Source organism: Aethina tumida, chromosome 8 (assembly GCF_024364675.1).
Source record: "Aethina tumida isolate Nest 87 chromosome 8, icAetTumi1.1, whole genome shotgun sequence".
Taxonomy (NCBI): domain Eukaryota; kingdom Metazoa; phylum Arthropoda; class Insecta; order Coleoptera; family Nitidulidae; genus Aethina; species Aethina tumida.
In genome coordinates this window covers 3,088,639-3,111,444 of record NC_065442.1, presented here as the reverse complement: position 1 = coordinate 3,111,444, position 22,806 = coordinate 3,088,639, and positions in this window count along the sequence as shown.

Sequence of the window (22,806 nt, the reverse complement as noted above, 5' to 3'; positions counted from 1 at the left end):
ATTTCTAAAGAATCTAAAGAATCTAAAGAATCTAATGATTCTAAAGAATCTAAAGAATCTAAAGAATCTAAAGTATTTAAAAAATCTAAAGAATCTAAAGAATCTAAAATTTCTAAAGAATCTAAAAAATCCAAATTATCTAAAAGATCTAAAGAATCTAAAGAATCTAAAGAATCTAAAGAATCTAAAAAATCTAAAGAATCTAAAGAATCTAAAGAATCTAAAGAATCTAAAGAAAATAAAGAATCTAAAGAATCTAAAGAATCTAAAGAATCTAAAGAATCTAAAGAATCTAAAGAATCTAAAGAATCTAAAGAATCTAAAAGATCCAAATTATCTAAAAGATCTAAAGAATCTAAAGAATCTAAAGAATCTAAAGAATCTAAAGAATCAAAAGAATCTAATGAATCTAAAGAATCTAAAGAATCTAAAGAATCTAAAGAATCTAAAGAATCTAAAGAATCTAAAGAATCTAAAGAATCTAAAGAATCTAAAGAATCTAAAGAATCCAAAGAATCTAAAGAATCTAAAGAATCTAAAGAATCTAAAAAATCTAAAGAATCAAAAGAATCTAAAGAATCTAAAAGATCTAAAGAATCTAAATAATCTGAAGAATCTAAAGAATCTAAAGAATCTAAAGAATCTAAAGAATCTAAAGAATCTAAAGAACCTAAAGAATCTAAAGAATCTAAAGAATCTAAAGAATCTAAAGAATCTAAAAAATCTAAAGAATCTAAAGAATCTAAAGAATCTAAAGAATATAAAGAATCTAAAGAATCTAAAGAATCTAAAGAAACTAAAGAATCTATAGAATCTAAAGAATCTAAAGAATCTGAAGAATCTAAAGAATTTAAAAAATCTAAAGAATCTAAAGAATCTAATGAATCTAAAGAATATAAAGGATCTAAAGAATATAAGGAATCTAAAGAATCTAAAGAATCTAAAGAATCTAAAGAATATAAAGAAACTAAAGAATCTAAAGAATCTAAAGAATTTAAAGAATCTAAAGAATCTAAAGAATCTAAAGAATCTAAAGAATCTAAAGGATCTAAAGGATCTAAAGAATCTAAAGAATCTAAAGAATTTAAAGTATATAAAGGATCTAACGAATCTAAAGAATCTAAAAAATCTAAAGAATCAAAAGAATCTAAAGAATCTAAAGAATCTAAAAAATCTAAAGAACCTAAAGAATCTATAGAATCTAAAGGATCTAAAGAATATTAGGAATCTAAAGAATCTAAGGAATCTAAAGAATCTAAAGAATCTAAAGAATCTAAAGAATCTAAAGAATCTAAAGAATCTAAAGAATCTAAATTATCTAAAGAATCTAAAAATCTAAAGAATCTAAAGAATCTAAAGAATCTAGTGAATCTAAAGAATATAAAGGATCTAAAGAATATAAGGAATCTAAAGAATCTAAAGAATCTAAAGAATCTAAAGAATCTAAAGAATCTAAAGAATCTAAAGAATCCAAAGAATCTAAAGAATCTAAAGAATCTAAAGAATCTAAAGAATATAAAGAATCTAAAGTTTCTAAAGAATCTAAAGAATCTAAAGAATCTAATGATTCTAAAGAATCTAAAGAATCTAAAGAATCTAAAGTATCTAAAAAATCTAAAGAATCTAAAGAATCTAAAATTTCTAAAGAATCTAAAAAATCCAAATTATCTAAAAGATCTAAAGAATCTAAAGAATCTAAAGAATCTAAAGAATCTAAAGAATCTAAAGAATCTAAAGAATCTATAAAATCTAAAGAATCTAAAGAATCTAAAGAATCTAAAGAATCTAAAGAATCTAAAGAATCTAAAGAATCTAAAGAATCCAAAGAATCTAAAGAATCTAAAGAATCTAAAGAATCTAAAGAATCTAAAATTTCTAAAGAATCTAAAGAATCTAAAGAATCTAATGATTCTAAAGAATCTAAAGAATCTAAAGAATCTAAAGAATCTAAAGTAATTAAAAAATCTAAAGAATCTAAAGAATCTAAAATTTCTAAAGAATCTAAAAAATCCAAATTATCTAAAAGATCTAAAGAATCTAAAGAATCTAAAGAATCTAAAGAATCTAAAAAATCTAAAGAATCTAAAGAATCTAAAGAATCTAAAGAATCTAAAGAAAATAAAGAATCTAAAGAATCTAAAGAATCTAAAGAATCTAAAGAATCTAAAGAATCTAAAGAATCTAAAGAATCTAAAGAATCTAAAAGATCCAAATTATCTAAAAGATCTAAAGAATCTAAAGAATCTAAAGAATCTAAAGAATCTAAAGAATCAAAAGAATCTAATGAATCTAAAGAATCTAAAGAATCTAAAGAATCTAAAGAATCTAAAGAATCTAAAGAATCTAAAGAATCTAAAGAATCTAAAGAATCTAAAGAATCCAAAGAATCTAAAGAATCTAAAGAATCTAAAGAATCTAAAAAATCTAAAGAATCTAAAGAATCTAAAAGATCTAAAGAATCTAAATAATCTGAAGAATCTAAAGAATCTAAAGAATCTAAAGAATCTAAAGAATCTAAAGAATCTAAAGAACCTAAAGAATCTAAAGAATCTAAAGAATCTAAAGAATCTAAAGAATCTAAAAAATCTAAAGAATCTAAAGAATCTAAAGAATCTAAAGAATATAAAGAATCTAAAGAATCTAAAGAATCTAAAGAATCTAAAGAATCTATAGAATCTAAAGAATCTAAAGAATCTGAAGAATCTAAAGAATTTAAAAAATCTAAAGAATCTAAAGAATCTAAAGAATCTAATGAATCTAAAGAATATAAAGGATCTAAAGAATATAAGGAATCTAAAGAATCTAAAGAATCTAAAGAATCTAAAGAATATAAAGAAACTAAAGAATCTAAAGAATCTAAAGAATTTAAAGAATCTAAAGAATCTAAAGAATCTAAAGAATCTAAAGAATCTAAAGGATCTAAAGAATCTAAAGAATCTAAAGAATTTAAAGTATATAAAGGATCTAACGAATCTAAAGAATCTAAAAAATCTAAAGAATCAAAAGAATCTAAAGAATCTAAAGAATCTAAAAAATCTAAAGAACCTAAAGAATCTATAGAATCTAAAGGATCTAAAGAATATTAGGAATCTAAAGAATCTAAGGAATCTAAAGAATCTAAAGAATCTAAAGAATCTAAAGAATCTAAAGAATCTAAAGAATCTAAAGAATCTAAATTATCTAAAGAATCTAAAAATCTAAAGAATCTAAAGAATCTAAAGAATCTAGTGAATCTAAAGAATATAAAGGATCTAAAGAATATAAGGAATCTAAAGAATCTAAAGAATCTAAAGAATCTAAAGAATCTAAAGAATCTAAAGAATCTAAAGAATCCAAAGAATCTAAAGAATCTAAAGAATCTAAAGAATCTAAAGAATATAAAGAATCTAAAGTTTCTAAAGAATCTAAAGAATCTAAAGAATCTAATGATTCTAAAGAATCTAAAGAATCTAAAGAATCTAAAGTATCTAAAAAATCTAAAGAATCTAAAGAATCTAAAATTTCTAAAGAATCTAAAAAATCCAAATTATCTAAAAGATCTAAAGAATCTAAAGAATCTAAAGAATCTAAAGAATCTAAAGAATCTAAAGAATCTAAAGAATCTAAAGAATCTATAAAATCTAAAGAATCTAAAGAATCTAAAGAATCTAAAGAATATAAAGAATCTAAAGAATCTAAAGAATCTAAAGAATCTAAAGAATCTAAAGAATCTAAAGAATCTAATAGATCCAAATTATCTAAAAGATCTAAAGAATCTAAAGAATCTAAAGAATCTAAAGAATCTAACGAATCAAAAGAATCTAATGAATCTAAAGAATATAAAGAATCTAAAGAATCTAAAGAATCTAAAGAATCTAAAGAATCTAAAGAATCTAAAAAATCTAAAGAATCTAAAGAATCCAAAGAATCTAAAGAATCTAAAGAATCTAAAGAATCTAAAAAATCTAAAGAATCTAAAGAATCTAAAAGATCTAAAGAATCTAAATAATCTGAAGAATCTAAAGAATCTAAAGAATCTAAAGAATCTAAAGAATCTAAAGAATCTAAAGAACCTAAAGAATCTAAAGAATCTAAAGAATCTAAAGAATCTAAAGAATCTAAAAAATCTAAAGAATCTAAAGAATCTAAAGAATCTAAAGAATATAAAGAATCTAAAGTATCTAAAGAATCTAAAGAATCTAAAGAATCTAAAGAATCTAAAGAATCTAAAGAATCTAAAGAATCTAAAGAAACTAAAGAATCTAAAGAATCTAAAGAATCTAAAGAATCTAAAGAATCTAAAGAATCCAAAGAATCTAAAGAATCTAAAGAATCTAAAAAATCTAAAGAATCAAAAGAATCTAATGAATCTAAAGAATCTAAAGAACCTAAAGAATCTAAAGAATCTAAAGAATCTAAAGAATCTAAAGAATCTAAAGAATCTAAAGAATCTAAAGAATCTAAAGAATCTAAAGAATCTAAAGAATCTAAAGAATCTAAAGAATCTAAAGAATCTAAAGAATCTAAAGAATCTAAAGAATCTAAAGAATCCAAAGAATCTAAAGAATCTAAAGAATCTAAAGAATCTAAAAAATCTAAAGAATCTAAAGAATCTAAAAGATCTAAAGAATCTAAATAATCTGAAGAATCTAAAGAATCTAAAGAATCTAAAGAATCTAAAGAATCTAAAGAATCTAAAGAATCTAAAGAACCTAAAGAATCTAAAGAATCTAAAGAATCTAAAGAATCTAAAGAATCTAAAAAATCTAAAGAATCTAAAGAATCTAAAGAATCTAAAGAATCTAAAGAATCTAAAGAATCTAAAGAATCTAAAGAATCTAAAGAATCTAAAGAATCTAAAGAATCTAAAGAATCTAAAGAATCTAAAGAATCTAAAGAATCTAAAGAATCTAAAGAATCTAAAGAATCTAAAAGATCTAAAGAATCTAAAGAATCTAAAGAATCTAAAAAATCTAAAGAATCAAAAGAATCTAATGAATCTAAAGAATCTAAAGAATCTAAAGAATCTAAAGAATCTAAAGAATCTAAAGAATCTAAAGAATCTAAAGAATCTAAAGAATCTAAAGAATCTAAAGAATCTAAAGAATCTAAAGAATCTAAAGAATCTAAAGAATCCAAAGAATCTAAAGAATCTAAAGAATCTAAAAAATCTAAAGAATCTAAAGAATCTAAAAGATCTAAAGAATCTAAAAACTCTGAAGAATCTAAAGAATCTAAAGAATCTAAAGAATCTAAAGAATCTAAAGAATCTAAAGAATCTAAAGAATCTAAAGAACCTAAAGAATCTAAAGAATCTAAAGAATCTAAAGAATCTAAAAAATCTAAAGAATCTAAAGAATCTAAAGAATCTAAAGAATCTAAAGAATATAAAGAATCTAAAGAATCTAAAGAATCTAAAGAATCTAAAGAATCTAAAGAATCTAAAGAATCTAAAGAATCCAAAGAATCTAAAGAATCTAAAGAATCTAAAGAATCTAAAGAATCTAAAGAATCTAAAGAATCTAAAGAATCCAAAGAATCTAAAGAATCTAAAGAATCTAAAAAATCTAAAGAATCTAAAGAATCTAAAGAATCTAAAGAATCCAAAGAATCTAAAGAATCTAAAGAATCTAAAGGATCTAAAGAATCTAAAGAATCTAAAGAATCTGAAGAATCTAAAGAATTTAAAAAATCTAAAGAATCTAAAGAATCTAATGAATCCAAAGAATATAAAGGATCTAAAGAATATAAGGAATCTAAAGAATCTAAAGAATCTAAAGAATCTAAAGAATCTAAAGAATATAAAGAATCTAAAGAATCTAAAGAATCTAAAGAATTTAAAGAATCTAAAGAATCTAAAGAATCCAAAGAATCTAAAGGATCTAAAGAATCTAAAGAATCTAAAGAATTTAAAGTATATAAAGGATCTAAAGAATCTAAAGAATCTAAAAAATCTAAAGAATCTAAAGAATCTAAAGAATCTAAAGAATCTAAAGAACCTAAAGAATCTATAGAATCTAAAGAATCTAAAGGATATAAAGAATCTAAAGAATCTAAGGAATCTAAAGAATCTAAAGAATCTAAAGAATCTAAATTATCTAAAGAATCTAAAAATCTAAAGGATCTAAAGAATCTAAACAATCTAGTGAATCTAAAGAATATAAAGGATCCAAAGAATATAAGGAATCCAAAGAATCTAAAGAATCTAAAGAATCTAAAGAATCTAAAGAATCTAAAGAATCTAAAGAATCTAAAGAATCCAAAGAATCTAAAGAATCTAAAGAATCTAAAGAATCTAAAGTATCTAAAGAATCTAAAGAATCTAAAAAATCTAATGATTCTAAAGAATCTAAAGAATCTAAAGAATCTAAAGAATCTAAAGTTTCTAAAAAATCTAAAGAATCTAAAGAATCTAAAAATTCTAAAGAATCTAAAGAATCTAAAAGATCTAAAGAATCTAAAAACTCTGAAGAATCTAAAGAATCTAAAGAATCTAAAGAATCTAAAGAATCTAAAGAATCTAAAGAATCTAAAGAATCTAAAGAATCTAAAGAATCTAAAGAATCTAAAGAATCTAAAGAATCTAAAGAATTTAAAGTATATAAAGGATCTAAAGAATCTAAAGAATCTAAAAAATCTAAAGAATCTAAAGAATCTAAAGAATCTAAAGAATCTAAAGAATCTAAAGTATCTAAAGAATCTAAAGAATCTAAAAAATCTAATGATTCTAAAGAATCTAAAGAATCTAAAGAATCTAAAGTTTCTAAAAAATCTAAAGAATCTAAAGAATCTAAAAATTCTAAAGAATCTAAAGAATCTAAAAGATCTAAAGAATCTAAAAACTCTGAAGAATCTAATGAATCTAAAGAATCTAAAGAATCTAAAAAATCTAAAGAATCTAAAGAATCCAAAGAATCTAAAGAATCTAAAGAATCTAAAGAATCTAAAGAATATAAAGAATCTAAAGAATCTAAAAAATCTAAAGAATCTAAAGAATCTAAAGAATCTAAAGAATCTAAAGAATCTAAAGAATCTAAAGAATCTAAAGAATCTAAAGAATCTAAAGAATCTAAAGAATCTAAAGAATCCAAAGAATCTAAAGAATCTAAAGAATCTAAAAAATCTAAAGAATCAAAAGAATCTAATGAATCTAAAGAATCTAAAGAATCTAAAGAATCTAAAGAATCTAAAGAATCTAAAGAATCTAAAGAATCTAAAGAATCTAAAGAATCTAAAGAATCTAAAGAATCTAAAGAATCTAAAGAATCTAAAGAATCTAAAGAATCTAAAGAATCTAAAGAATCTAAAGAATCTAAAGAATCAAAAGAATCAAAAGAATCTAATGAATCTAAAGAATCTAAAGAATCTAAAGAATCTAACGAATCTAAAAAATCCAAAGAATCTAAAGAATCTAAAGAATCTAAAGAATCTAAAAAATCTAAAGAATCTAAAGAAACTAAAGAATCTAAAGAATCTAAAAAATCCAAAGAATCTAAAAAAATCAAAAGAATCTAATGAATCTAAAGAATCTAAAGAATCTAAAGAATCTAAAGAATCTAAAGAATCTAAAGAATCTAAAGAATCTAAAGAATCTAAAGAATCTAAAGAATCCAAAGAATCTAAAGAATCTAAAGAATCTAAAAAATCTAAAGGATCTAAAGAATCTAAAAGATCTAAAGAATCTAAAAACTCTGAAGAATCTAAAGAATCTAAAGAATCTAAAGAATCTAAAGAATCTAAAGAATCTAAAGAATCTAAAGAATCTAAAGAATCTAAAGAATCTAAAGAACCTAAAGAATCTAAAGAATCTAAAGAATCTAAAGAATCTAAAGAATCTAAAAAATCTAAAGAATCTAAAGAATCTAAAGAATCTAAAGAATCTAAAGAATATAAAGAATCTAAAGAATCTAAAGAATCTAAAGAATCTAAAGAATCTAAAGAATCTAAAGAATCCAAAGAATCTAAAGAATCTAAAGAATCTAAAGAATCTAAAGAATCTAAAGAATCTAAAGAATCTAAAGAATCCAAAGAATCTAAAGAATCTAAAGAATCTAAAAAATCTAAAGAATCTAAAGAATCTAAAGAATCTAAAGAATCCAAAGAATCTAAAGAATCTAAAGAATCTAAAGGATCTAAAGAATCTAAAGAATCTAAAGAATCTGAAGAATCTAAAGAATTTAAAAAATCTAAAGAATCTAAAGAATCTAATGAATCTAAAGAATATAAAGGATCTAAAGAATATAAGGAATCTAAAGAATCTAAAGAATCTAAAGAATCTAAAGAATCTAAAGAATATAAAGAATCTAAAGAATCTAAAGAATCTAAAGAATTTAAAGAATCTAAAGAATCTAAAGAATCCAAAGAATCTAAAGGATCTAAAGAATCTAAAGAATCTAAAGAATTTAAAGTATATAAAGGATCTAAAGAATCTAAAGAATCTAAAAAATCTAAAGAATCTAAAGAATCTAAAGAATCTAAAGAATCTAAAGAATCTAAAGAATCTAAAGAACCTAAAGAATCTATAGAATCTAAAGAATCTAAAGGATATAAAGAATCTAAAGAATCTAAGGAATCTAAAGAATCTAAAGAATCTAAAGAATCTAAATTATCTAAAGAATCTAAAAATCTAAAGGATCCAAAGAATCTAAACAATCTAGTGAATCTAAAGGATATAAAGGATCTAAAGAATATAAGGAATCTAAAGAATCTAAAGAATCTAAAGAATCTAAAGAATCTAAAGAATCTAAAGAATCTAAAAAATCTAAAGAATCCAAAGAATCTAAAGAATCTAAAGAATCTAAAGAATCTAAAGTATCTAAAGAATCTAAAGAATCTAAAAAATCTAATGATTCTAAAGAATCTAAAGAATCTAAAGAATCTAAAGTTTCTAAAAAATCTAAAGAATCTAATGAATCTAAAAATTCTAAAGAATCTAAAGAATCTAAAAGATCTAAAGAATCTAAAAACTCTGAAGAATCTAAAGAATCTAAAGAATCTAAAGAATCTAAAGAATCTAAAGAATCTAAAGAATCTAAAGAATCTAAAGAATCTAAAGAATCTAAAGAATTTAAAGTATATAAAGGATCTAAAGAATCTAAAGAATCTAAAAAATCTAAAGAATCTAAAGAATCTAAAGAATCTAAAGAATCTAAAGTATCTAAAGAATCTAAAGAATCTAAAAAATCTAATGATTCTAAAGAATCTAAAGAATCTAAAGAATCTAAAAATTTCTAAAAAATCTAAAGAATCTAAAGAATCTAAAAATTCTAAAGAATCTAAAGAATCTAAAAGATCTAAAGAATCTAAAAACTCTGAAGAATCTAATGAATCTAAAGAATCTAAAGAATCTAAAGAATCTAAAAAATCTAAAGAATCTAAAGAATCCAAAGAATCTAAAGAATCTAAAGAATCTAAAGAATCTAAAGAATATAAAGAATCTAAAGAATCTAAAGAATCTAAAGAATCTAATGAATCTAAAGAATCTAAAGAATCTAAAGAATCTAAAGAATCTAAAGAATCTAAAGAATCTAAAGAATCTAAAGAATCTAAAGAATCCAAAGAATCTAAAGAATCTAAAGAATCTAAAAAATCTAAAGAATCAAAAGAATCTAATGAATCTAAAGAATCTAAAGAATCTAAAGAATCTAAAGAATCTAAAGAATCTAAAGAATCTAAAGAATCTAAAGAATCTAAAGAATCTAAAGAATCTAAAGAATCTAAAGAATCTAAAGAATCTAAAGAATCTAAAGAATCTAAAGAATCTAAAGAATCTAAAGAATCTAAAGAATCTAAAGAATCTAAAGAATCTAAAGAATCTAAAGAATCTAAAGAATCTAAAGAATCTAAAGAATCTAAAGAATCTAAAGAATCTAAAGAATCTAAAGAATCTAAAGAATCCAAAGAATCTAAAGAATCTAAAGAATCTAAAGAATCTAAAAAATTTAAAGAATCTAAAAAATCTAAAAGATCTAAAGAATCTAAATAATCTGAAGAATCTAAAGAATCTAAAGAATCTAAAGAATCTAAAGAATCTAAAGAATCTAAAGAATCTAAAGAACCTAAAGAATCTAAAGAATCTAAAGAATCTAAAGAATCTAAAGAATTTAAAAAATCTAAAGAATCTAAAGAATCTAAAGAATCTAAAGAATCTAAAGAATCTAAAGAATCTAAAGAATCTAAAGAATCTAAAGAATCTAAAGAATCTAAAGAATCTAAAGAATCTAAAGAATCTAAAAGATCCAAATTATCTAAAAATCTAAAGAATCTAAAGAATCTAAAGAATCTAAAGAATCTAAAGAATCAAAAGAATCTAATGAATCTAAAGAATCTAAAGAATCTAAAGAATCTAAAGAATCTAAAGAATCTAAAAAATCCAAAGAATCTAAAGAATCTAAAGAATCTAAAGAATCTAAAAAATCTAAAGAATCTAAAGAATCTAAAGAATCTAAAGAATCTAAAAAATCCAAAGAATCTAAAGAATCAAAAGAATCTAATGAATCTAAAGAATCTAAAGAATCTAAAGAATCTAAAGGATCTAAAAAATCTAAAGAATCTAAAGAATCTAAAGAATCTAAAGAATCTAAAGAATCTAAAGAATCTAAAGAATCTAAAGAATCTAAAGAATCCAAAGAATCTAAAGAATCTAAAGAATCTAAAAAATCTAAAGAATCTAAAGAATCTAAAAGATCTAAAGAATCTAAATAATCTGAAGAATCTAAAGAATCTAAAGAATCTAAAGAATCTAAAGAATCTAAAGAATCTAAAGAATCTAAAGAATCTAAAGAACCTAAAGAATCTAAAGAATCTAAAGAATCTAAAGAATCTAAAAAATCTAAAAAATCTAAAGAATCTAAAGAATCTAAAGAATCTAAAGAATATAAAGAATCTAAAGAATCTAAAGAATCTAAAGAATCTAAAGAATCTAAAGAATCTAAAGAATCTAAAGAATCTAAAGAATCTAAAGAATCTAAAGAATCTAAAGAATCTAAAGAATCGAAAGAATCCAAAGAATCTAAAGAATCTAAAGAATCTAAAAAATCTAAAGAATCTAAAGAATCTAAAGAATCTAAAGAATCCAAAGAATCTAAAGAATCTAAAGAATCTAAAGGATCTAAAGAATCTAAAGAATCTAAAGAATCTAAAGAATCTGAAGAATCTAAAGAATTTAAAAAATCTAAAGAATCTAAAGAATCTAATGAATCTAAAGAATATAAAGGATCTAAAGAATATAAGGAATCTAAAGAATTTAAAGAATCTAAAGAATCTAAAGAATATAAAAATCTAAAGAATCTAAAGAATCTAAAGAATTTAAAGAATCTAAAGAATCTAAGAATCTAAAGAATCTAAAGGATCTAAAGAATCTAAAGAATCTAAAGAATTTAAAGTATATAAAGGATCTAAAGAATCTAAAGAATCTAAAAAATCTAAAGAATCTAAAGAATCTAAAGAATCTAAAGAATCTAAAGAATCTAAAGAATCTAAAGAACCTAAAGAATCTATAGAATCTAAAGAATCTAAAGGATATAAAGAATCTAAAGAATCTAAGGAATCTAAATAATCTAAAGAATCTAAAGAATCTGAATTATCTAAAGAATCTAAAAATCTAAAGAATCTAAAGAATCTAAAGAATCTAGTGAATCTAAAGAATATAAAGGATCTAAAGAATATAAGGAATCTAAAGAATCTAAAGAATCTAAAGAATCTAAAGAATCTAAAGAATCTAAAGAATCTAAAGAATCTAAAGAATCCAAAGTATCTAAAGAATCTAAAGAATCTAAAGAATCTAAAGTATCTAAAGAATCTAAAGAATCTAAAAAATCTAATGATTCTAAAGAATCTAAAGAATCTAAAGTATCTAAAGTTTCTAAAAAATCTAAAGAATCTAAAGAATCTAAAAATTCTAAAGAATCTAAAAAATCCAAATTATCTAAAAGATCTAAAGAATCTAAAGAATCTAAAGAATCTAAAGAATCTAAAAAATCTAAAGAATCTAAAGAATCTAAAGAATCTAAAGAATATAAAGAATCTAAAGAATCTGAAGAATCTAAAGAATCTAAAGAATCTAAAGAATCCAAAGAATCTAAAAAATCTAAAGAATCTAAAGAATCTAAAAGATCTAAAGAATCTAAAAAATCTGAAGAATCTAAAGAATCTAAAGAATCTAAAGAATCTAAAGAATCTAAAGAATCTATAGAATCTAAAGAATATAAAGAATCTAAAGAATCTAAAAAATCCAAAGAATCTAAAGAATCTGAAGAAACTAAAGAATCTAAAGAATATAAAGAATCTAAAAAATCTAAAGAGTCTAAAGAATCTAAAGAATCTAAAGAATCTAAAGAATCTAAAGAATCTAAAGAATCTAAAGAATCTAAAGAATCTAAAGAATCTAAAGAATCTAAAGAATCTAAAGAATCTAAAGAATCTAAAGAATCTAAAGAATCTAAAGAATCTAAAGAATCTAAAGAATCTAAAGAATCTAAAGAATCTAAAGAATCTAAAGAATCTAAAGAATCTAAAGAATCTAAAGAATCTAAAGAATCTAAAGAATCTAAAGAATCTAAAGAATCTAAAGAATCTAAAGTATCAAAAGAATCTAAAAAATCTAAAGAATCTAAAGAATCTAAAGAATCTAAAGAATCTAAAGAATCTAAAGAATCTAAAGTATCTAAAGAATCTAAATAATCTAAAGAATCTAAAGAATCAAAAGAATCTAATGAATCCAAAGAATCTAATGAATCTAAAGAATCTAAAGTATCTAAAGATTCTAAAGAATCTAAAGGATCTAAAGAATCTAAAGAATCTAAAAATTCTAAAATATTTAAAAATTCTAAAGAACCCAAAGAATCCAAAGAATCCAAAGAATCTAAAGAATCTAAAGAATCTAAAGAATCTAAAGAATCTAAAGAATCTAAAGAATATAAAGAATCTAAAGAATCTAAAGAATCTAAAGAATCTAAAGAATCTAAAGAATCTAAAGAATCTAAAGAATCTAAAGAATTTAAAGAATCTAAAGAATCTAAAGAATCTAAAGAATCTAAGGAATCTAAAGAATCTAAAGAATCTAAAGAATCTAAAGAATCTAAAGAATCTAAAGAATCTAAAGAATCTAAAGAATCTAAAGAATCTAAAGAATCTAAAGAATCTAAAGTATCTAAAGAATCTAAAAAATCTAAAGAATCTAAAGAAACTAAAGAATCTAAAGAATCTAAAGAACCTAAAGAATCTAAAGAATCTAAAAAATCTAAAGAATCTAAAGAATCTAAAGTATCTAAAGAATCTAAAGAATCTAAAGAATCAAAAGAATCCAATGAATCTAAAGAATCTAAAGAATCTAAAGAATCTAAAGAATCTAAAGAATCTAAAGAATCTAAAGAATCTAAAGGATCTAAAGAATCTAAAGAATCTAAAGAATCTAAAGAATCTAAAGAATCTAAAGAATCTAAAGAATCTAAATAATCTAAAGAATCTAAAAGATCCAAATTATCTAAAAGATCTAAGGAATCTAAAGAATCTAAAGAATCTAAAAAATCTAAAGAATCTAAAGAATCTAAAGAATCAAAAGAATCTAATGAATCTAAAGAATCTAAAGAATCTAAAGAATCTAAAGAATCTAAAGAATCTAAAGAATCTAAAGAATCTAAAGAATCTAAAGAATCTAAAGAATCCAAAGAATCTAAAGAATCTAAAGAATCTAAAGAATCTAAAAAATCTAAAGTATCTAAAGAATCTAAAAGATCTAAAGAATCTAAAAAATCTGAAGAATCTAAAGAATCTAAAGAATCTAAAGAATCTAAAGAATCTAAAGATTCTAAAGAATCTAAAGAATCTAAAGATTCTAAAGAATCTAAAGAATCTAAAAAATCTAAAGAATCTAAAGAATCTAAAGAATATAAAGAATCTAAAGAATCTAAAGAATCTAAAGAATCTAAAGAATCTAAAGAATCTAAAGAATCTAAAGAATCTAAAGAATCTAAAGAATCTAATGAATCTAAAGTATCTAAAGAATCTAAAAAATCTAAAGAATCTAAAGAATCTAAAGAATCTAAAGAATCTAAAGAATTTAAAGAATCTAAAGAATCTAAAGAATCAAAAGAATCTAATGAATCCAAAGAATCTAATGAATCTAAAGAATCTAAAGTATCTAAAGATTCTAAAAATTCTAAAGAATCTAAAGAATCTAAAGAATCTAAAGAATCTAAAGAATCTAAAGATTCTAAAGAATCTAAAGAATCTAAAGAATCTAAAGAATCTAAAGAATCTAAAAAATCTAAAGAATCTAAAGAATCTAAAGAATCTAAAGAATCTAAAAATATAAAGAATCTAAAGAATCTAAAGAATCTAAAGTATCTAAAGAATCTAAAGAATCTAAAGAATCTAAAGAATCTAAAGAATCTAAAGAATCTAAAGAATCTAATGAATCTAAAGTATCTAAAGAATCTAAAAAATCTAAAGAATCTAATGAATCTAAAGAATCTAAAGAATCTAAAGAATCTAAAGAATCTAAAGAATCTAAAGAATCTAAAGAATCTAAAGAATCTAAAGAATCTAAAGAATCTAAAGAAACTAAAGAATCTAAAAATTCTAAAGAACCTAAAGAATCCAAAGAATCTAAAGGATCTAAAGAATCTAAAGAATCTAAAGAATCTCAAGAAACTAAAGAATCTAAAGAATCTAAAGAATCTAAAGAATCTAAAGAATCTAAGGAATCTAAAGAATCTAAAGAATCTAAAGAATCTAAAGAATCTAAAGAATCTAAAGAATCTAAAGAATCTAAAGAATCTAAAGAATCTAAAGGATCTAAAGATTCTAAAGAATCCAAAGAATCTAAAGAATCTAAAGAATCTAAAGAATCTAAAGAATCTAAAGAATCTAAAGAATTTAAAGAATCTAAAAAATCTAAAGAATGTAAAGAATCTAAAATATTTAAAGAATCCAAAGATTCTAAAAATTCTAAAGAACCTAAAGGAACAAAAGAATCTAAAGGATCTAAAGAATCTAAAGAATCTAAAGAATCTAAAGAATCTAAAGAATATAAAGAATCTAAAGAATCTAAAGAATCTAAAGAATCTAAAGAATCTAAAGAATCTAAAGAATCTAAAGAATCTAAAGAATCTAAAGAATCTTAAGAATCTAAAGTATCTAAAGAATCTAAAGAATCTAAAAAATCTAAAGAATCTAAAGAAACTAAAGAATCTAAAGAATCTAAAGAATCTAAAGAATCTAAAGAATCTAAAGAATCTAAAGAATCTAAAGAATCTAAAGAATCAAAAGAGTCTAAAGAATCTAAAGAATCTAAAGAATCTAAATAATCTAAAGGATCTAAAGAATCTTAAGTATCTAAAGATTCTAAAGAATCTAAAGAATCTAATGAATATAAAGATTCTAAAGAATCTAAAAATTCTAAAGAACCTAAAGAATCCAAAAAATCTAAAGGATCTAAAGAATCTAAAGAATCTAAAGAATCTAAAGAATCTAAAGAATCTAAAGAATCTAAAGAATCTAAAGAATCTAAAGAATCTAAAGAATCTAAAGAATCCAAAGAATCTAAAGAATCTAAAGAATCTAAAGAATCTAAAGAATCTAAAGAATCTAAAAAAACTAAAGAATATAAAGAATCTAAAGTATCTAAAGAATCTAAAGAATCTAAAGAATCTAAAGAATCTAAAGAATCTAAAGAATCTAAAGAATCTAAAGAATCTAAAGAATCTAAAGAATCTAAAGAATCTAAAGAATCTAAAGAATCTAAAGAATCTAAAGAATCTAAAGAATCTAAAGAATCTAAAGAATCTAAAGAATCTAAAGAATCTAAAGAATCTAAAGAATCTAAAGAATCTAAAGAATCTAAAGAATCTAAAGAATCTAAAGAATCTAAAGAATCTAAAGAATCTAAAGAATCTAAAGAATCTAAATAATCTAAAGAATCTAAAGAATCTAAAGAATCTAAAGAATCTAAAGAATCTAAAGAATCTAAAGAATCTAAAGAATCTAAAGAATCTAAAGAATCTAAAAAACACAAAGGATCTAAAAAACTAAAGAATCCAAAAAATCAAAAGAATCCAAAGAATCTAAAAATTCTAAAGAATCTAAAGAATCCAAAGAATCTAAAAGATCCAAAGAATCTAAAGAATCTAAAGAATCTAAAGAATCTAAAGAATCTAAAGAATCTAAAGAATCTAAAGAATCTAAAAACACAAAGGATCTAAAGGAGCTAAAGAATCTAAAATATCAAAATAATCTAAAGAATCTAAAGGATCTAAAGAATCTAAAGAATTTAAAGAATCTAAAGAATCTAAAGAATCTAAAGAATCTAAAGAATCTAAAGAATCTAAAGAATCTAAAGAATCTAAAGAATCTAAAGAATCTAAAGAATCTAAAGAATCTAAAGAATCTAAAGAATCTAAAGAATCTAAAGAATCTAAAGAATCTAAAGAATCTAAAGAATCTAAAAAACACAAAGGATCTAAAGAAACTAAAGAATCTAAAAAATCAAAAGAATCTAAAAAATCTAAAGATTCTAAAGAATCTAAAGGATCTAAAGATTCTAAAGAATCCAAAAAATCTAAAGAATCTAAAGAATCTAAAGAATCTAAAGAATCTAAAGAATCTAAAGAATCTAAAAAATCTAAAGAATCTAAAGAATCTAAAGTATCTAAAGAATCTAAAGAATCTAAAAAATTTAAAGAATCTAAAGAATCTAAAGAATGTAAAGAATCTAAAGAATCTAAAGAATCTAAAGAATCTAAAGTATCTAAAGAATCTAAAGAATCTAAAAAGTCTAAAGAATCTAAAGAAACTAAAGAATCTAAAGAATCTAAAGAATCTAGAGAATCAAAAGAGTCTAAAGCTTCTAAAGAATCTAAAGAATCTAAATAATCTAAAGGATCTAAAGAATCTAAAGAATCTAAAGAATCTAAAGAATCTAAAGAATCTAAAAAATCTAAAGAATCTAAAGAATCTAAAGTATCTAAAGAATCGAAAGTATCTAAAGAATCTAAAGAATCTGAAGAATCTAAAGAATCTAAAGAATCTAATGAATCTAAGGAATCTAAAGAATCTAAAAAATTTAAAGAATCTAAAGAATCTAAAGAATGTAAAGAATCTAAAAAATCTAAAGAATCTAAAGAATCTAAAGAATCTAAAGTATCTAAAGTATCTAAAGTATCTAAAGAATCTAAAGAATCTAAAAAATCTAAAGAATCTAAAGTAACTAAAGAATCTAAAGAATCTAAAGAATCTAAAGAATCTAAATAATCTAAAGGATCTAAAGAATCTTAAGTATCTAAAGATTCTAAAGAATCTAAAGAATCTAATGAATCTAAAGATTCTAAAGAATCTAAAAATTCTAAAGAACCTAAAGAATCCAAAGAATCTAAAGGATCTAAAGTATCTAAAGAATCTAAAAAATCTAAAGAATCTAAAGAATCTAAAGAATCTAAAGAATCTAAAGAATCTAAAGAATCTAAAGAATCCAAAGAATCTAAAGAATCTAAAGAATCTAAAGAATCTAAAGAATCTAAAGAACCTAAAAAATCTAAAGAATATAAAGAATCTAAAGAATCTAAAGAATCTAAAGAATCTAAAGAATCTAAAGAATCTAAAGAATCTAAAGAATCTAAAGAATCTAAAGAATCTAAAGAATCTAAAGAATCTAAAGAATCTAAAGAATCTAAAGAATCTAAAGAATCTAAAGAATCTAAAGAATCTAAAGAATCTAAAGAATCTAAAGAATCTAAAGAATCTAAAGAATCTAAAGAATCTAAAGAATCTAAAAAACACAAAGGATCTAAAAAACTAAAGAATCTAAAAAATCAAAAGAATCTAAAAAATCTAAAGATTCTAAAGAATCTAAAGGATCTAAAGATTCTAAAGAATCTAAAAAATCTAAAGAGTCTAAAGAATCTAAAGAATCTAAAGAAACTAAAGAATCTAAAGAATCTAAAGAATCTAAAAATTCTAAAGAATCTAAAGAATCCAAAGAATCTAAAAGATCTAAAGAATCCAAAGAATCTAAAGAATCTAAAGAATCTAAAGAATCTAAAGAATCTAAAGAATCTAAAGAATCTAAAGAATCTAAAGAATCTAAAGAAACTAAAGAACCTAAAGAATCCAAAGAATCTAAAAATTCTAAAGAATCTAAAGAATCCAAAGGATCTAAAAGATCTAAAGAATCTAAAGAATCGAAAGAATCTAAAGAATCTAAAGAATCTAAAGAATCTAAAAACACAAAGGATCTAAAGAAATTAAAGAATCTAAAAAATCAAAATAATCTAAAGAATCTAAGGATTCTAAAGAATCTAAAGGATCTAAAGAATCTAAAGAATCTAAAGAATCTAAAGAATCTAAAGAATCTAAAGAATCTAAAGAATCTAAAGAATCTAAAGAATCTAAAGAATCTAAAGAATCTAAAAAACACAAAGGATCTAAAGAAACTAAAGAATCTAAAAAATCTAAAGATTCTAAAGAATCTAAAGGATCTAAAGATTCTAAAGAATCCAAAAAATCTAAAGAATCTAAAGAATCTAAAGAATCTAAAGTATCTAAAGAATCTAAACTATCTAAAGAATCTAAAGAATCTAAAGAATCTAAAGAATCTAATGAATCTAAAGAATCTAAAGAATCTAAAAAATTTAAAGAATCTAAAGAATCTAAAGAATGTTAAGAATCTAAAGAATCTAATGAATCTAAAGAATCTAAAGTATCTAAAGAATCTAAAGAATCTAAAGAAACTAATGAATCTAAAGAAACTAAAGAATCTAAAGAATCTAAAGAATCTAAAGAATCTAAAGAATCTAAAGAATCAAAAGAGTCTAAAGAATCTAAAGAATCTAAAGAATCTAAATAATCTAAAGGATCTAAAGAACCTTAAGTATCTAAAGATTCTAAAGAATCTAAAGAATCTAATGAATCTAAAGATTCTAAAGAATCTAAAAATTCTAGAGAACCTAAAGAATCCAAAGAATCTAAAGGATTTAAAGAATCTAAAGAATCTAAAGAATCTAAAGAATCTAAAGAATCTAAAGAATCTAAAGAATCTAAAGAATCTAAAGAATCCAAAGAATCTAAAGAATCTAAAGAATCTAAAGAATCTAAAGAATCTAAAGAATCTAAAAAATCTAAAGAATATAAAGAATCAAAAGAATCTAAAGAATCCAAAGAATCTAAAGAATCTAAAGAATCTAAAAAATCTAAAGAATCTAAAGAATCTAAAGAATCTAAAGAATCTAAAGAATCTAAAGAACCTAAAGAATCTATAGAATCTAAAGAATCTAAAGGATATAAAGAATCTAAAGAATTTAAGGAATCTAAAGAATCTAAAGAATCTAAAGAATCTAAAAAATCTAAATTATCTAAAGAATCTAAAAATCTAAAGAATCTAAAGAATCTAAAGAATCTAGTGAATCTAAAGAATATAAAGGATCTAAAGAATATAAGGAATCTAAAGAATCTAAAGAATCTAAAGAATCTAAAGAATCCAAAGAATCTAAAAAATCTAAAGAATCTAAAGAATCTAAAGAATCTAAAGTATCTAAAGAATCTAAAGAATTTAAAGAATCTAATGATTCTAAAGAATCTAAAGAATCTAAAGAATCTAAAGTATCTAAAAAATCTAAAGAATCTAAAGAATCTAAAAATTCTAAAGAATTTAAAAAATCCAAATTATCTAAAAGATCTAAAGAATCTAAAGAATCTAAAGAATCTAAAGAATCTAAAGAATCTAAAAAATCTAAAAAATCTAAAGAATCTAAAGAATCTAAAGAATATAAAGAATCTAAAGAATCTAAAGAATCTAAAGAATCTAAAGAATCTAAAGAATCTAAAGAATCTAAAAGACCCAAATTATCTAAAAGATCTAAAGAATCTAAAGAATCTAAAGAATCTAAAGAATCTAAAGAATCTAAAGAATCTAAAGAATCAAAAGAATCTAATGAATCTAAAGAATCTAAAGAATCTAAAGAATCTAAAGAATCTAAAGAATCTAAAGAATCCAAAGAATCTAAAGAATCTAAAGAATCTAAAGAATCTAAAAAATCTAAAGAATCTAAAGAATCTAAAAGATCTAAAGAATCTAAAAAATCTGAAGAATCTAAAGAATCTAAAGAATCTAAAGAATCTAAAGAATCTAAAGAATCTAAAGAATCTAAAGAACCTAAAGAATCTAAAGAATCTAAAGAATCTAAAGAATCTAAAGAATCTAAAGAATCTAAAGAATATAAAGAATCTAAAGAATCTAAAAAATCTAAAGAATTTAAAGAATCTAAAGAATCTAAAGAATCTAAAGAATCTAAAGGATCTAAAGAATCTAAAGAATCTAAAGAATTTAAAGTATATAAAGGATCTAAAGAATCTAAAGAATCTAAAAAATCTAAAGAATCTACAGAATCTAAAGAATCTAAAGAATCTAAAGAATCTAAAGAATCTAAAGAACCTAAAGAATCTATAGAATCTAAAGAATCTAAAGGATATAAAGAATCTAAAGAATCTAAGGAATCTAAAGAATCTAAAGAATCTAAAGAATCCAAAGAATCTAAATTATCTAATGAATCTAAAAATCTAAAGAATCTAAAGAATCTAAAGAATCTGAAGAATCTAAAGAATCTAAAGAATCTAAAGAATCTATAGAATCTAAAGAATCAGAAGAATCTAATGAATCTAAAGAATCTAAAGAATCTAAAGAATCTAAAGAATCTAAAGAATCTAAAGAATCTAAAGAATCTAAAGAATCTAAAGAATCAGAAGAATCTAATGAATCTAAAGAATCTAAAGAATCTAAAGAATCTAAAGAATCTAAAGAATCTAAAGAATCTAAAAAATCTAAAAAATCTAAAGAATCTAAAGAATCTAAAAGATCTAAAGAATCTAAAAAATCTGAAGAATCTAAAGAATCTAAAGAATCTAAAGAATCTAAAGAATCTAAAGAAACTAAAGAATCTAAAGAATCTAAATAATCTAAAGAATCTAAAGAATCTAAAGAATCTAAAGAATCTAAAGGATCTAAAGAATCTAAAGAATCAAAAGAATCTAAAGAATCTAAAGAATCTAAAGAATCTAATGAATCTAAAGAATCAAAAGTATCTAAAGATTCTAAAGAATCTAAAGAATCTAAAGAATCTAAAGAATCAAAAGAATCTAAAGAATCTAAAGAATCCAAAGAATCTAAAGAATCTACAGAATCTAAAGAATCTAAAAAATCTAAAGAATCTAAAGAATCTAAAAGATCTAAAGAATCTAAAAAATCTGAAGAATCTAAAGAATCTAAAGAATCTAAAGAAAAGAATCTAAAGAATCTAAAGAATCTAAAGAATCTAAAGAATCTAAAGAATCTAAAGAATCTAAAGAATCTAAAGAATCTAAAGAATCTAAAGAATCTAAAGAATCTAAAGAATCTAAAGAAACTAAAGAATCTAAAGAATCTAAATAATCTAAAGAATCTAAAGAATCAAAAGAATCTAATGAATCTAAAGAATCTAAAGAATCTAGTGAATCTAAAGAATATAAAGGATCTAAAGAATATAAGGAATCTAAAGAATCTAAAGAATCTAAAGAATCTAAAGAATCTAAAGAATCTAAAGAATCCAAAGAATCTAAAGAATCTAAAGAATCTAAAGAATCAAAAGAATCTAATGAATCTAAAGAATCTAAAGAATCTAAAGATTCTAAAGAATCTAAAGAATCTAAAGAATCTAAAGAATCTAAAGAATCTAAAGAATCTAAAGAATCTAAAGAATCTAAAGAATCTAAAGAATCTAAAGAAACTAAAGAATCTAAAGAATCTAAAGAATCAAAAGAATCTAAAGAATCTAAAGAATCCAAAGAATCTAAAGAATCTACAGAATCTAAAGAATCTAAAAATCTAAAGAATCTAAAGAATCTAAAAGACCTAAAGAATCTAAAAAATCTGAAGAATCTAAAGAATCTAAAGAATCTAAAGAATCTAAAGAATCTAAAGAATCTAAAGAATCTAAAGAATCTAAAGAATCTAAAGAATCTAAAGAATCCAAAGAATCTAAAGAATCTAAAGAAACTAAAGAATCTAAAGTATCTAAAGAATCTAAAGAATCTAAAGAATCTACAGAATCTAAAGAATCTAAATAATCTAAAGAATCTAAAGAATCCAAAAATCTAAAGAATCTAAAGAATCTAAAGTATCTAAAGAATCTAAAGTATCTAAAGTATCTAAAGAATCTAAAGAATCCAATAAATCTAAAGAATCTAAAGAATCTAAAAAATTTAAAGAATCTAAAGAATCTAATGAATCTAAAGAATATAAAGAATCTAAAGAATCTAAAGAATCTAAAGAATCTAAAGAATCTAAAGAATCTAAAGAATCTAAAAAATCTAAAGAATCTAAAGAATCTAAAGTATCTAAAAAATCTAAAGAATCTAAAGAATCTAAATTATCTAAAGAATCTAAAAATCTAAAGAATCTAAAGAATCTAAAAAATTTAAAGAATCTAAAGAATCTAATGAATCTAAAGAATATAAAGAATCTAAAGAATCTAAAGAATCTATAGAATCTAAAGAATCTAAAGAATCTAAAAAATCTAAAGAATCTAAAGAATCTAAAAAATCTAAAGAATCTAAAGAAACTAAAGTATCTAAAAAATCTAAAGAATCTAAAGAATCTAAAAAATCTAAAGAATCTAAAGAATCTAAATTATCTAAAGAATCTAAAAATCTAAAGAATCTAAAGAATCTAAAGAATCTAAAGAATATAAAGAATCTAAAGAATCTAAAGAATCTAAAGAATCTAAAGAATCTAAAGAATCTAAAGAATCTAAAGAATCTAAAGAATCTAAAGAATCTAAAGAATCTAAAGAATCTAAAGAA